This window comes from Alosa alosa, chromosome 16 (genome assembly GCF_017589495.1).
Source record: "Alosa alosa isolate M-15738 ecotype Scorff River chromosome 16, AALO_Geno_1.1, whole genome shotgun sequence".
Classification (NCBI taxonomy): Eukaryota; Metazoa; Chordata; class Actinopteri; order Clupeiformes; family Clupeidae; genus Alosa; species Alosa alosa.
In genome coordinates this window covers 6,339,997-6,355,579 of record NC_063204.1, presented here as the reverse complement: position 1 = coordinate 6,355,579, position 15,583 = coordinate 6,339,997, and positions in this window count along the sequence as shown.

Genomic DNA, 15,583 nt, shown 5'->3' with positions numbered 1-15,583 from the left:
CAGTTTTTTTTTTTTCAACTCAGTTTTATTGAAACAAAGTGAAGTACAAAGGCATATTAACACAGATACCTACAATAGTGAGTAAACATAAGGATGCTCAACAGAAAATACAAAAATATACATGAATGACACATTAAAACAAAATAATGATAAAGAAATAAGCAAAAAAAATAAATAGGGCCTACATAAAAAGGCTATCATTATTCCTCTTTAAAAAGGTTTCGGTAAATCTTTATCGTTTTCTCACTTTTTTTTACAAATAATTAGTGCTAAAGTTTGCATGTACATATTGTGTTCACAATTAAAAGCTTCCAGATTTGGGGGCTTTTTAATACATCTGCATTTATGAATATGGAAGTTCCTAAAATAAACAAGTTTAAAATAAAATCGATATTAGGGTTATTATTAATCGGTCATTAGTACAAAATAATATTCTTATATGTTATTTCAATGTTTTTATTCAATTTATGTAATATATATCTCTCCAAACCAGTCCAAAATTTAACTGAGTGCGTACAACTGAAAAACACATGAGACAAAGATTCTGGCTCTGTATTGCAAAAGGTGCATTTATCATCAATATCTAAACATTTTGAGAGAGCTTTTTTGTCAGGTGACCCTATGGGTGACTATTTTGATGTCACAAAACGTTGGCGACCCCAAGCCTAAAAGCTCATTCGTTTGGCTAACTTTGCATGTCTGGATGTTTTGCTACTTTGTTTGGATGTTGATCAAACATCATGATGACATCAAACATCTAATGCGAGCTGTCTAAGTTTATTTTTTACGTAGTCAGATTTTAATGAAGGATCCAATTAGTTAATTAATTTGGATATCATGGGGTTTTAATTTTATTTTTTTTTATTTTATGTATGTATTTTAATGTGATGTAAGATACCTCAGGCGACCCTATTTGAATTTCAGACGACCCCAAGGTTTGGAAACTGTTGTAGCCTGTCTACACCACTTCCACAAATCAATCAAAGAAAATGAATTAGCCTGGCCCTATTTGGAAGATTAACTTTATATTAAGCAATGTTGTCAACATTTTCCCATCTACCTTTACTGTATTTATTTGCAAAAGCCTTATGCACTAACTAGCTGTTGTTTAAGCCTTCATAGCCTACTAATGAGAGACTCAGGTTGAGAAATGCATTGCCATTTCATCACTGTAAAGAATGTGTGGTCTTTTATTTACCAGTGTTCTTGTGTGTGACCTCTAAGAGAATATCCTGCTTCTTATCACATTTCCAATGCCACGGGTCTATAATTCACATATTTAAACCCATCAGTGCTGAAGATAGGCTACTAATGTAGGCCCAATTCAAAACTAGAACAGTTTTCTTTTTTTACAGTAGGCTACTTTCCTCAGACTTGAACCCAGTAGACCTGAATTATGTTAATTGCAAAATAGTATTGATTTCTGACTGATTTCAAAAATAAATTTAGACCAGGATGATATCACATTAACGCAGGTTATCCATGTTTCATTTTCCACAGAACCTATGGTTAAATTATATGGACAAGACTACCAGCCATCATCATGCAACATTGACATTTAAAAGCATTACAGACTTTAAGGTTCCAGACACATAGACAACAAGACACAGTTAACATTAAACATGATGGAGCCATAAAACAAATAAAAAACATATAAACTTGTCCAATTAAAACTGAAAATATTTTGCAATATACTTACATAACAGGATCAGACATGTTATTAGGTAGGCTCCTTTTTGTTTTACCAGTGAGAACAGGAATGAGTAGTGGGGTTTATGCATACCATTAGTCTTGACAGACATACGTCATGCTACTCTGGCTCTTTGCGGCTTCACGCCCCAGGTGAAATTAATGCCTAACTGCTTATCTTAAAGGACCTGGGATTTAATTAAAAATGACATTTCCCCAAACACTCAGTTGTGCTTCCGAGACTGCCATGTTGAAATTAGCTGAAGAGAGCCCTCTGAGCAAAAGGGAAATAAGCAAACTGTCAGCTGCATGCCATATCAGGAGCACTCATCAGTCAGTGAGGAGAAAATAACAGCCCACTGACATACCCGCTTGTCTGTACTGGGACAACTGATATTCTTATTAGCCTCGCTTGGCAACGACTTAAATCAGATATAATAGCAATCAATTCTATTGTGGCAAAATTAATTTTGTTTTAGGCTTTCACTGGTCGTACTATTGAAACTGGCTTTGTAACTTAAAAAAATAATTGTCTAAACCGATTTTATGAATGTGATTTTATATTATTATGACCGCGCAGCGAAGCGGCGGTCATATAGGTTTAGTCAGATTTTTTTTTTTTTTTTTTTTCTTTTTCGCATGTCCAAATTTCCGTCAAGGATTCCATGAAAGACCGGGGTAGACGAAACTTGGTGGGCATGTAACCCCATATGGATAGCATGGAACCATCATTTTTCGTTTTGATCTGTAGCCCCCCCGCTGTACTGGACCCCCGAAAGGAGGGTAGGGCAGACACAGTTTTCTGTGAATATCTTGAGAACCGTAAGGCCTAGGATGACCAATTTTTTCCGTATGTTTGCCTCCAGGGGTCATGTTAACCCATTCCATGTGCACACATGTGCATAAACAGATACACACGCACACACATACATTTACAGTAATCATACGTATGACACATACTCACACAGTAGACATATGTACGCATGCATGCACATGCACAAACACACATACGCAGGCAAACTTATGATTTATTTTTGTTGAAATGTGCTGGACTGGGCGGCGGTCATATTTTGTACCGCTCTGCGGTACATCTAGTTTTAATTATGCTTTGCCTTTCCTTGGATTTATTTTTGTGTTAGTATTTCTATTTATAGTTTTGTTGAAAGGAAGGATTCTGCCTGAAAGGTTATCCCATGTTTATGCTTTTAAAATGTTATAGATAGATTTACAAGATAAAATAAAAACGTCTGCAGGAAATTGTCCAGAACTGGGCTACAGCACATGAAATTACATCTGCCCCAAAACATGGCCTTGCTAGAACCACAGACAAAACCAATATGGCAGAGAGGCTCCAACATAAAAAAAAAATGCACTGACATGTCTCGTCAGGGGTGATGTCATTCTGCTGACATCACTGGGTAAATGACTGACATAGTCATGAATGATGTCGGCATAATGTGACCCCAGATGGCTTGATGGCTTTAGTGCTCTCGCTGGGATATTTCCTCTAGGGTGGGGTGTCTGACAAAGGTGTCGCGTTTAGGCCAGCTGTCTCTTTGCATCCTGCCCTCGTCTCTATTCACCTTACATAGGAATGAGTGTGAGCTGAAAGGCTGTCGGATGCCGAACGGCTACTGGATGTTGTTGTCCAGTCCTATAACGTGATCTTGTGGACATTCAGCAAATTAATATCCTCATCAGGGTTGTTTGGTATCTGCAAAATTGCTATCATTATTGACATTTGAAAATGATTACTATGTCAGATGTCAGCTAGGCTATTTTACCTTATTTTAAGAGCTGTTGTTGACGTGCTTAAGGTGTTGAAATATGATCATATGAGGCAATACTGACAGTCTGACCCATTGAAGAGTGACTTGTGTCCAAGCAAACACTAGATAAATTGAATGTGACACAGAGGCTCTCCTTCTGCCATGTGATGTGGTGGTTCCTTCCATTAGTCTGGGTGATGCATCTCTCACAGTCGCCGAGAGAGGCGAGTGGTTCATGTGGCCACTCTCACAAACAACCTCACCCCTAATGACAACATGATGCTTGCCATTTCTTCCATCTCTAAAATAGCATCGCTTTGCCAGTGATTATAAAGGCCTATTGATTTCCAATTTTCTCGCGTGCATGTTTCAGGCTCCCCAGACTCTGGCCACACTGTGCAGCCGTCACTGCCCAGTGTGGCCAGATCGATGTGTTGATGGCCATGCCTGAATCCAGCACTCTCCTTTCCCCAATAGTCCAATCGGGAAGTGAAAAGAGCTTGCCTGTCCTGAATTCTCCTTTCTTAGCTTCAGTGCCACACTGATAACTGCGGTGGGGAGACCACAGTATATGCTCATCAATCTACAATCTATTATATGAATTTTGCAATAGTTATGGTCTTCATCAACATTAGGAAAAAACTCAGTGAGATAATTGTGGAAAAATAAGTCCTAAGACTAAACATTGCTCGTAAACTGTGCAGCATTGTAAACGGTGCAGCATTTCTATTATTTTAAAGGTAAACTATGCAGTATTGGCAATTTTCTTACTGTTTTCTTGGTTTTTGCTTCTTTTTCGCTGGCTCTGTCATGATGAATGTCTGAGAAACTCCATCGCTACCTTTTTCTAGCCGGTGCCTGGCGTGTATGTGTATTTGAATGCAGTAAAGCAATTCGTTACACTCGTTATACTTCCTGACACTGAGGCCGTCGGCCCGCCGGCCCACAGTTGCAAGGGTGGTTTTTCTGCTCACAGGCGCTAGGGGTAAGCGAGACAGCCACCATTCAACCCGAAAAAAGTCATATAACCATTCCAATGACTCTGAAGCTGTTAAATGAAGGTAAATTAAGATAACACGTGCATATTAACTTAAAAACCTGCATAGTGTGCCTTTAAATGGAATTGTGAGTCTTTTATCTAAATTTTCTTTGTGGTAATAATGTTTATATGTTCACAATAAAAATGTTACTGCTGTGGATTATGTCGTTGTTCAAAGTCTCATGACTAATTAACTATTTTTAATTTCGGATACTCACCTAAATAAATAAAGAATTCCAGTGAAATCTACAGAGATTGAAAAAGGATTAAGCATCCTCCCATGTGTCATACATTGTTATTTTATTTTATTACAGGTTGGTTTGGTGGTGACACTGTGTTGTCAGAATGAATTTCCCATCAATCGCACTTAATGAATAGTCACACATTAGGCAATAGCACAAGGTCACGTATGATCAAATATTCATGCACTAGTTTTGTGCCAGAGACCGCGGTGGTGTGTTGAAGGACAACCTGACGGGCATGCATCCTAGAGGGCTGCATTTGTGTGTGCATGTGATTCGCAGCAGCTGCCAATGTGTTGTTTTGAATGAGCAGAAAGGTCACAAACAAATATATTTTTATCAGGTCATCATGGAAGTCCCTTTGAAAAATGCATCAAAAAGATCTAACTTTTTTTTTTTTTTTTTTTTTTTCAAAGACTAATACACACATGCCCACACACATGCAATCACAGACACACACTCACACACACACAACACACAATCATACAGTATATTTTATCTTCACTCATGAAATGCATCTGTTCCCTTTTGCCTTATTATTATTGCAGTGTTTGTTATCTAGTATGTAGCCTCCACATATAGTTGCGACACACACATAGACAGAAAGGAAAATGGAATGGAATCCATTTTTCAAAATTTGATCCAATTTCAGTCATTCTCAAGCCTCCCTCTGTATGGGCCCATTCAGTGCCAGTCAGAGCCCCATGCCTGGACACTTACGGAGTAATATAATCATGTTTTTCCCCCAATGTGGCCCACACAATATTGGCACAGCTGCAGCGGCAGGATGCCTTATGATTATGAAAATGAGATGAAACAGAGAGCTGCAAGCTGTCTCCAGTCTCCCGTGGCCCATCACCCTCTGAAGCACAGACATGGGGCGCGGATGCGAGACGTTAAATCCAGTCTGAGTGTCTTTCTCTTTGGCCCCCAAAGCACGCTCGCATATAATCCCCCACCCCCCCACCCCCACCCCCATCCAACCGCATCCCCAATGCTACATCATTCAGACACCTCTCTTTCCGGTGCCGCTTATTAACTTAATAACTCATTCGCGTCCGTGTAAAAAAGATAGGAACAAAACAAAAGGTACAAAAACAAAACAATTGCAAAAACATGGTGAGGAGGAAGAGGACACGTTAGAGCACAGGAGGTGAACACTTAGCCCAGACCTAGTTTCAAACTCTGAACATCACAACCACTGGAAGACTTGGTCAGCTCTTTGCACACAGTGCGTTTCGTGTGTCCAACCAGCTGGAAATGAGGGTATCAGCACTGTAATGTAACCCTGAGTTTACCTTTGGCAAAGAAAAAAAAACAGTGGAGTTGTTAGCATCAGAGCTGCAGCAGGGTTGGTAAGTGAGACAGTCAGGACAGAGGGTGGTGTGTGTGTGTGTGTGTGTGTGTGTTTGTGTGTGTGTGTGTGCATGTGTGTGTGTGTTTGTACGTGTCTAATGTGTGTGTGTGTGTGTTTGTATGTGTGTGTGTGTGTGTGTGTGTGTGTATGTGTCTAATGTGTGTGTGTGTGTGTGTGTGTGTGTGTGTGTGTGTGTGTGTCTGTATGTGTGTGTGTGTGTTTGTATGTGTGTGTGTGTGTGTGTGTGTGTGTAAGGTGGGAATTGGATTGGGGCCGGGACAGCCAGGAGAATAGCCATCACTGAAGTTGGCGCTGGAGCACAAGCTGACCGCGCGGCGGCCTTGAAAGTGCCCATTACGTGTGGAGGGAGGGGAGATTGGGCCGGTGACCTCCCCTAGCCCACCGCTAAACACAGCAATCAGAGCCCAGGCTTGGCTAAAATAACTCCAGCATCCGCCGTGCACGGAGCACGCCCTGAACCGTGGATGAACTGCAGTTCCAGTACAACTGAATACAAATTACATTATGCACTGGATTGTTTTCGTCCCTCCCCTGAGCGAGTGGATGGTGGTGGGGGTGTTTCTGGGCATCTGATTTTGACATATGAAATCCTCTTGGTAGTATTTAGCGGTGTTTAGGGCTGATTTACATAAATGCTCTAAGGGGGAACTTCTTTGCAGGCCTTCCCTCTGTCTCAGATCACAGTTGTGAGCGCCAGAGGCAATGTTTGGGCTGGAGATAATGCAGCCCATCGCTGGGAGTTGTATGGACCCTTTCAACAAGGTAAACAAAAACAATGCTTGAACATTCTATTTGGGCCCCAATCTACTTCCTCTACATTAAGATAACATATGGAATGTTAAAAAGGAAGCTTTGTGGGGCCAACTATGATGCTGATAATGGAACTCTCTTGAAAGGGTCCATAGGAGCATACTGAGTAGTTTGGTCCTTGGCCTTCCACCTGTGGGCCTACCGCAGGTGAACACAAAGGGCTATGGAGGAGTCTTTCTCCAGGCTACGTAGAAGTGTTGTGCTTACCACATACTTACAGGCAACACAATGTCTTGGAGTCTGTCTTTCTCTCTAGGATTTAGTTTAATTTTGCTCACATTTTTTCTCTCTCGTTCTTTCTGTAAATGCTTTACCAACTTGAATGAGCCCCTTCCCTGTTTTTAAATGTGTGAAGTACTGGAATGGAAGTTCCGAAATCTCTTTATCACATTGGTCAAATTGTATTACGTATTAGACTGGGTAAGTCCAGCCTTATCTGGCGGCGAATTCTTTTCGCCCTGCAGCTCAGGCTGGACATCTCTTTCTCATACATCTCTTTCTCATACATCTCTTTCTCATACATCTCTTTCTCATACATCTCTTTCTCCTGCTTCCGTTACACTTTTGCGGGGGCCAATCACAAACTGGCTTATCCACCTGCCGCGCTATTGGCAGATTTAAAATGATGACGATAGCGGGAGAGCCTGGAGTTTTCACGTCGCTCTGCAAGGTCACCCGGTTCATTGGTCAGATTGGTGAATGACTATCCAATTGCGTACAGAGTCATATGAACTATGCCCGTCGATCACGCCTCTTGTGCAGTAGAAAATACATAGCGAACTCCCCAGACTAATGTTCAATCTTAAAAGATTGAGCTTGGTCTGGTGAAAGCCAGACTAATTACATATTGCTCTGCAGTGGTGTTTCAACATGTAGAATATTGCATACATAAGCATATTACTAAAAGTATTTCTATATTTCATGAGGTGATAGCTGTCAGGACCACTCTTTGACCAGATTTTTGGAGCTTGTAATCCATTCTCTCTCTCTCATTGTCTTTTTACAAGCATACCAACATTCATTCAGATATAGAATTGTTTGCACAACTAATTAAGTAACGCCAATAGAAACGGGCATGACAATAATCAACTTAGACACATGACAAGTGTGCTTGTGTGAGTTTGTGCGCGTGTCTGTGTCACTGTGTGTGTGTGTGTGGGGGTTTAAGAAAGTGCAAGAGTAGTGAGAATCACACACCCCCCTCCCAGCAAAAGCAAAGGAATTAAAGCACACAAAACCCCACCACCCTTTACATACAGCAAACTTAATTCGATTGCTTTCATTCCCTTCTCCCTGGCGGCATGCAGTCGGCCTCATGCGCGCGGCACCAGAGTTTTATAATCAGATTAGTGGAATTTCTTAACCGCATCAGGGGCACAGTGGCACAGCCCCCCGCGCGGCCACCTGCACGCTCCGCTCGCATCGCATTAATAACAATCAGGGCCATTTCCATGTCTTCCATACGCAGGTGTGTCAGGACGCCGGTGGAGAAATCACAGAGGCATCTGCTAATTGCCGTAACTGGTAAGTTTAATTCCTTAATGCTCATCCTGTTACCGAGACGCCCAAATGAAAGGTGATCCGGATAATTGAGAGTGCCATAAGCCGCCTCATCACCAAAAAGTAAAATGAGCACGGACACACACACACAAACACACACACACACACACACACACACACAGAGGCTCAGAGTTTCATGCACACTCTCTTTCAGTGTATCTCCTTTCACATACACGCACACACACACACAAACACACATCAGACACACTTTCCAACCTTTTTAAGGATAACCTTCCAATCAGCAAGTAATTAAGGCCTAGGAAATTAGGCAAGGGAAATCTCATCGCAATCAGTTTCTTTAATCAATCAATTGCACGCTATTGATCTGCAGTAACTGGGTTGCCTCTCACTTGGCTTCGAGACATCAACCCTGTCCAAGTGGACCTATCTGCATACGGCATTAACCAGGCCTGGCCAACCTACCTTACACAGCAGTTACCAGTCAACAGGTTTCACTCCTCTCTCCTGCTCTTTTACACAGGCCATTAACCTGCAGTTAGAGACAAGAGTCTGATATGTACACCCACGCAAGCATCTCTCTCTCTCCTGTGTGAAAGGAGAAAGTCCTATTTACATCACACTGGCTGTGTTCCCTCATTAGCTAAGAAGATTGCTCATCCCGAGCACCGACAAACAGCTCCGGTGAGCGCAGCCACGGTCGTGATCCTCCCCTGGGCGGCCATGTCAGTTTTCCCAATGAAGGAGCTACCTCAGTCAGCCATTATGGCTCAACCATGATGCATGATGCCATCTGACGGCTTCTGTCTACAATTTCATAAATCATCACTCGGGAGGGAGCGAGCGAGGGGCTGCTGTTGTTGCATAAATTACTTACAAGTTTGTCCGCATTGATCCAAGACCAGTCCGCGGAGAGTCATCCATCCATTCCGCAGTTCTATTTTTGTGGCCCATGCCCTTTTTGCATATTGACAATTAGAGCACTGGAACATTCTATTTGTATTAATTAGGATGAATCAACGCATGAGGAAGATGTCTCCCAGCCTTGAATTAGAGGCATTAGTCCTATTCAGTACGATTTGTTCAAATTATGCAACTAAATAGCAGTCATGATTACTCCCCTGTAGAGAGGAATGTGTGGATTCCTGTTTCAAACTGTAGTTTGGGTGAAAGAGCCTGCATGTGTTGGTGAGTGTGAAAGCACGTATGCAACAATGCAAAGTTGGCATTTGTCACAAAAAGACAGACGGCCATTCACCGAGGTTGCGCTTAACCTCTCGACTGCCTGGGCAACAGAGGCCACAGGAATGAATGGAGACCAAGTGCAGAGTGAAACTAATACACAGAACTGAGCGACTGTTCCTGAAACGGTGTGAAGGAGCAGCGCTATTGTTGTCTTTAGTAGGGTTAACGCCGCTAAAACTCACGGGAAAAGCAGTGCAAAATGAAATCCTCTGCAGACAATTTAAGTGATTCATAAAGCAGTATAATAAAAAGGAGAGAGTGCGGGAGAGGGGGTGCTGCTGGGGATGGTGGTGAGTGTCCCTTTGATTAATGTGCTGAATTGACTAAATATAGTGAAGAACTGTGTAACTCCCCACGGGAAGATTTACATTGCTAATGATTCACACCAGGAAACTCTGGAATAAGATAAAGAAACCGTGAGAGGAAGCCTGACACTAACATATTTAAAAGCTTAATTGAGTAGCTCTATTTAAAAAATAATACAGAAGAAAAAAAAAGATTTAGGGGAGGCCTTTGCTACATCTTTGTTTGTTTTTAATGGCTTCTTTGGCTATACAGCATGGTTACCGAAACTTTACATTAACGTCAAAAGGGGGGGGGGGGATGAGGGAATGCAAATTAGAGTCAGTGAAGCTCTCAAATTGAATCTGTGTGAAACTGTGACCTTACAATGAGTTTTGCACGGAGAACAAACCAGATGTGTCGTGCCACACTTTCATGAAGTGAGCACAGCCCACTGGAAGCAGGAGTTAGCGATGAGCATTTTACTATTCTGTCCGGTTGTACAGAGCGGGGCAATTAATCATATCTCCATCTCCTCCTGGAAGACCCCAGACAGTTTAATCATTCCACATACTTGTGTGTTTAGCTGTAGTAATTTGGCTCTATCACGCTGAGACAGTTCCTGCAGTGATTTATGTGGGGCGTTCTCACCACAGAGCCAGGATACAGAGGAAGTGCAATACAAAGGTGTTTTCACCCCCCCCCCCTCTCTCTTTGTTGTCCTATCTTTCTTTCTGTCTATCTTTTCTTTCTCACAGAAATTATTTTTGAAATCATTTACTTGTAATCCTGCTTGCACTCATTCACCCTCTAAAAGAAATGGATGCACTGATGTTCGAAGGAGGAGGACAGCGGACCTGCAATTACTTAGTCCATTTTTTCAGGGCGAGCCGACTCAGCAGACCCCAGTGACAGGTGCAGAGGGCCAGGGAGCACTGGGAGTACAGTAGTCTCCGCTGAGGCCCAGGCATGAGGCAACACTAGTGTCCAGGCTCAGAGGCTACATAGCCTCACTGTCAGCTTGATCTGATACTGTAAACAATCATATGTGTCCACATACAGGCAGAATGATCTAAGGGAGGGCTGGTGCATGAGCTGTTAAACTGACGTGTTTTAGTAATTACCCTCATGTTGCTTATCTCATATCATATCAACAACCCTGCTTTCAATCAGCATATGTTTAAACAGCACAGTTAATAATACATTTTGTTCTGCTGTTCTTTCTTTCTTTCTTTCTTTCCTTCTTTCTTTTGTCGTGGAAACCTATATCTACTCTTTAAAGGAAACGAAGTTTAGCGTTTGCAGCCATCTTGAATTTAGTCACGATAAGTCGAGCGACAAGTAAGAATGAACAGGTATGTTCATTGGAAATAACCAATAATTCAGTGGAAATGCATGGATTCCAGTTTCTTCCAGTAGCAGCAACTGGAATCCATGCAATTATTTTTGGAATCTGATCCCTTATCATACCTGTTCATTCTTACTCGTCGCCCGACTTATCGTGACTAAATACAAGATGGCTGCAAACGCTAAACTTCGTGAAGATACTGTCTGAAGATAAATCGTCTTGTAAGTAAACTACCAGTGCTTTTTCAAAGTTCTCAATGTCTCGTTTTAAATGTCAGGGCCCTCGGAAGTCTACCAAATGAAGTGTGGAGATACAAATGGTATCTCGTAAATGGTGTAAAACAGTGATTTATTTGCATGGCTAGCCCGATGCCGAAGCACCACCATTGAAAAAGCTGTTGGTAGCATCGGCTAACTAGCGCCAGATTTTGGAGTGCAGGGGACAAGCCGAGATGGGCTATGAGACATACGTTCACACTCGGTATCATGTTTCAACACACTTTAGGTCAATATCACACCGGAATTCTCCTTTAATTTATTTTTCTATCGCAAAGTCTGCCAGATAAACACACAAAAGCCAAATTTGGGATATTGGTGGCAAATTAACCAATATGTTGGTGCTTTGTTTAAAACTGCATGCCTATTCGTTGTTTAGAATGTTCTGTTCCCAGATGCTTGGTGGCATCACACAACACTTTTGTTCTTAATGGCAGCAGTGTCTTAATTAACAGCTTCCACACCAATACATTTTGCTGGAGTCATCTCGGCATTTCCCTCCCCGACCAAACATGCTCCTCTCCAAATAATGGGATCACCTCGTTTCAATCTGATTAAAATAGATTAATTAATCACTGTGCACGGAGAATGTGTTGTTTGTGATTAATGAAGCTTAAAGCCCATTTGGCCTGTACATCAGAAAACCCAGTTGGCTCGCCATTTCACCTGCATGTGGTATGAGGAGCGGAGATGTCACTCTTGCACTCCAGCACCGTGTGGCACTGCCAAAAGTATTTTCAAGCAATAGTCCTTTCTCAGTACTTTGCAGGAGGAAGAACGATGAACTGAAGAATAAATTGAATTGAAGCTGATCTGAATGTAGTCACAAATTCAATTTGACATTGTGAAAAAATATTGGCTGAAAATATTCAACCTGACCTTGGAATATCAAGCCAACAGGCTCTATCATAAGGATCTGTCATGTATCGACAGGCTGTATCATATGTCAATTTGTCCTAGCACAAACCTGACGTAATGCTACTGTATGTGAACACTTAAAAAGAAAATAGCATACTGCAAGAATTTTAAAAGGTTTGCACAAACGCACACAATCTGTGCGCCTTCAGGCTGATTTTTCAGACAGATTTGTTGCTCAATTTCATATTGACTCAGGTGAACTAAGGTAAAGATAATTATACAAAGCCAACACCCTGTGGTTGACCATGTATCGCACGTGATAGGAGGGTCATCAACATCCCCTTATCCCAGGCCAATGGGAATTATGCAGACGAATGAACAAACGCTTAGTTTAACCAATTGGCCTTTTATGGCCACATTTCCCCATTTTTACTGCGCCGCCGCTTTAAATGTCATGGCGGCAAGCATGTTCCGCACACCTGTTTATCTAAGGATCTCGAGCCTGTCAGGAGCCGTGGCCGGCTGGCAGCCGCACATTTTACAGGCCCGTTATGAGGGGTGGGTGGCCTTTCGGGTTTGAGCAATGTCCCCCGAACCGCCGTATCATTTCTCACACGCTGACTTTTAAAAGCACATGACGGATGGAGCGGTGGACAGCGGCTCCAAATTAAACGGGAAAATGGTATCGCTCAGAGTTTCCCCCATTACACAAATAACTGGGAACCATTTGGAAACGGATTGCAGCAGCAGTGGCAGCAGCAGCAGCCTCTTGCAGACCTCCGCCTGAACCCGGCCCTGCTGTTTCATATTTAGATTATGCCTCCCCGTAAATGTATATGGGCTGCTATTCTCTCACAGCTGTTTTTCGGCTGACATTATGAAGAGGCCCGAGGAGGTGGCCATAGATCAGGCTTGGAAGAATGAAGTTAGAGGGAGCCTGGTCCCTAGCACATCTTCTGCTTCGCTGTTAACCCATGAGGGCAAGGAAGAGTATATCCTCAATCCCATATATGCCACACAAATGGGCCATTTGGCTATGGCAGTTCAGGTTTGGGTTACTATTTTTAGTTACTACTATTTCACAGATGCAAAAAAAATCAGTTTCTAATGTCTCCCAGGGTCTTTATCAAGATCAATACAAATGGGGGCATGTACAAATGTTGAGAAATCTGTGTATATTTGTATATAGAATGATGAAGGAAATAAACATACCAAATGCAAATATGAATTTTATTATGACCGCCGCGCAGCGAAGCGGCGGTCATATAGGTTTAGTCAGATTTTTTTTTTTTTTTTCGCATGCCCAAATTTCCGTCAATGATTCCCAGGACACTGAAAGACCGGGGTACACGAAACTTGGGCATGTAACCCCACATGGATAGCATGGAACCATCGTTTTTCGTTTTGATCTGTAGCCCCCCCGCTGGACTGGACCCCCCCCAAAGGAGGGTAGGGCAGACACAGTTTTCTGTGAATATCTCGAAAACCGTAGGGTTTAGGAGGACCATTTTTTTTTTATGTTGATCTGAAGGGGCCATGTCAACCCATTCCATAACCACTCATTTCATGTATAGCCACCTAGTTAAACACAAAAAGTAAAAATGAGGTGTTGTAATTGAAGGTATCTGTGACCTAACATAGTCAAAACTGCACGAAATTGCAAGTGTAGGATCATTATGACACCCTCTGTATGCACGCCAAGTTTTGTGGAATTCCGTTCATGGGGGGCCACACAATAAATTCATTTATGTTACTATACACTAACTGGCCTGTAGGTGGCCGGAGACAGTTCTCTGTGAATATCTCGAGAACCGTAGGGCCTAGGAGGTCCACCTTTTTATGTATGTTGGTCTTAAGGGGCATGTCAACCCATCCCATTACCACTTATTTCATGTATAGCGCCACCTAGTTAAAAAATTAAAAAGCAAAAAATTAGGTGTTTTCATCACAATATCTCTGGCTGACAAGGTCAAAACTGCACGAAATTAAAAGTGTAGGATCATTATGACACCCTCCGAATGCATGCCAAGTTTTGTGTACTTTCGTTCATGGGGGCCTTACAATAAAATAATTTATGTGTACATTTAGTGGCGTACACCAACAAGGATTCGGGACACTGAAAGACCGGGTACACAAAACTTGGTGGGCATGTACCCCACATGGATAGCATGGAACCGTCATTCTTCGTTTTGATCTGTAGCCCACCCCCGCTGGACTGGACCCCCCGAAAGGAGGGTAGGGCAGACACAGTTCTCTGTGAATATCTTGAGAACTGTAGGGCCTAGGATGACCAATTTTTTCCGTATGTTTGCCTCCAGGGGTCATGTTAACCCATTCCATGTGCACACATGTGCATAAACAGATACACACGCACACACATTCATTTACAGTAATCATAACGTATGACACATACTCACACAGTAGACATATGTACGCATGCATGCACATGCACAAACACACATACATGAGGCAAACACACAAGCACTTCATTATACACACACACACACACACCCACACACATAAACATAAATTTGTACACGCACACATGCACACAATTCAAGAATTTTTCCCGTCATCTACTCCCTGAATTTTTGGTCATTGATACCCGGGACACCGAACCACCGGGGTACATGAAATTTGGTGGGTATGTAGCCCCACTAGACTTTTACGGAAAAATTTCATTTCGTTTCGTAGAATTTCATCAATGGGGGGGTCTAAAAAAATTAGGTTATGTGTACATTTAGTGACTGTACACTCATTGGCCTGTAAATGGCGGTGCACACATATACACATGCACACACACAGGCACCCACATACTATCGGTATTAGAACGGCCGATACATAATTACAAATTCAGTAGGATTAAAAGAAAGCCAAAATAAATATTCATCATCATCATCATGGCTGCATTTTCAGTATTGGCGAGAAGTAGTCGTTTGTCCACTAGATGGCGCATCGTTGCAGTGAGACGTAATTTTGTTGGAAGTTAAAAGTGGGTTGGAAAAAACAATGGACGCTTCATAAATTTACTGCAGCGAACATCTAATAAGGATAGGACGATGTTCACATGAAGTGTAATTCCCATTTCTTCTTGAAGCCGAAATAAATCTGAGGATGTTTATCGGACATG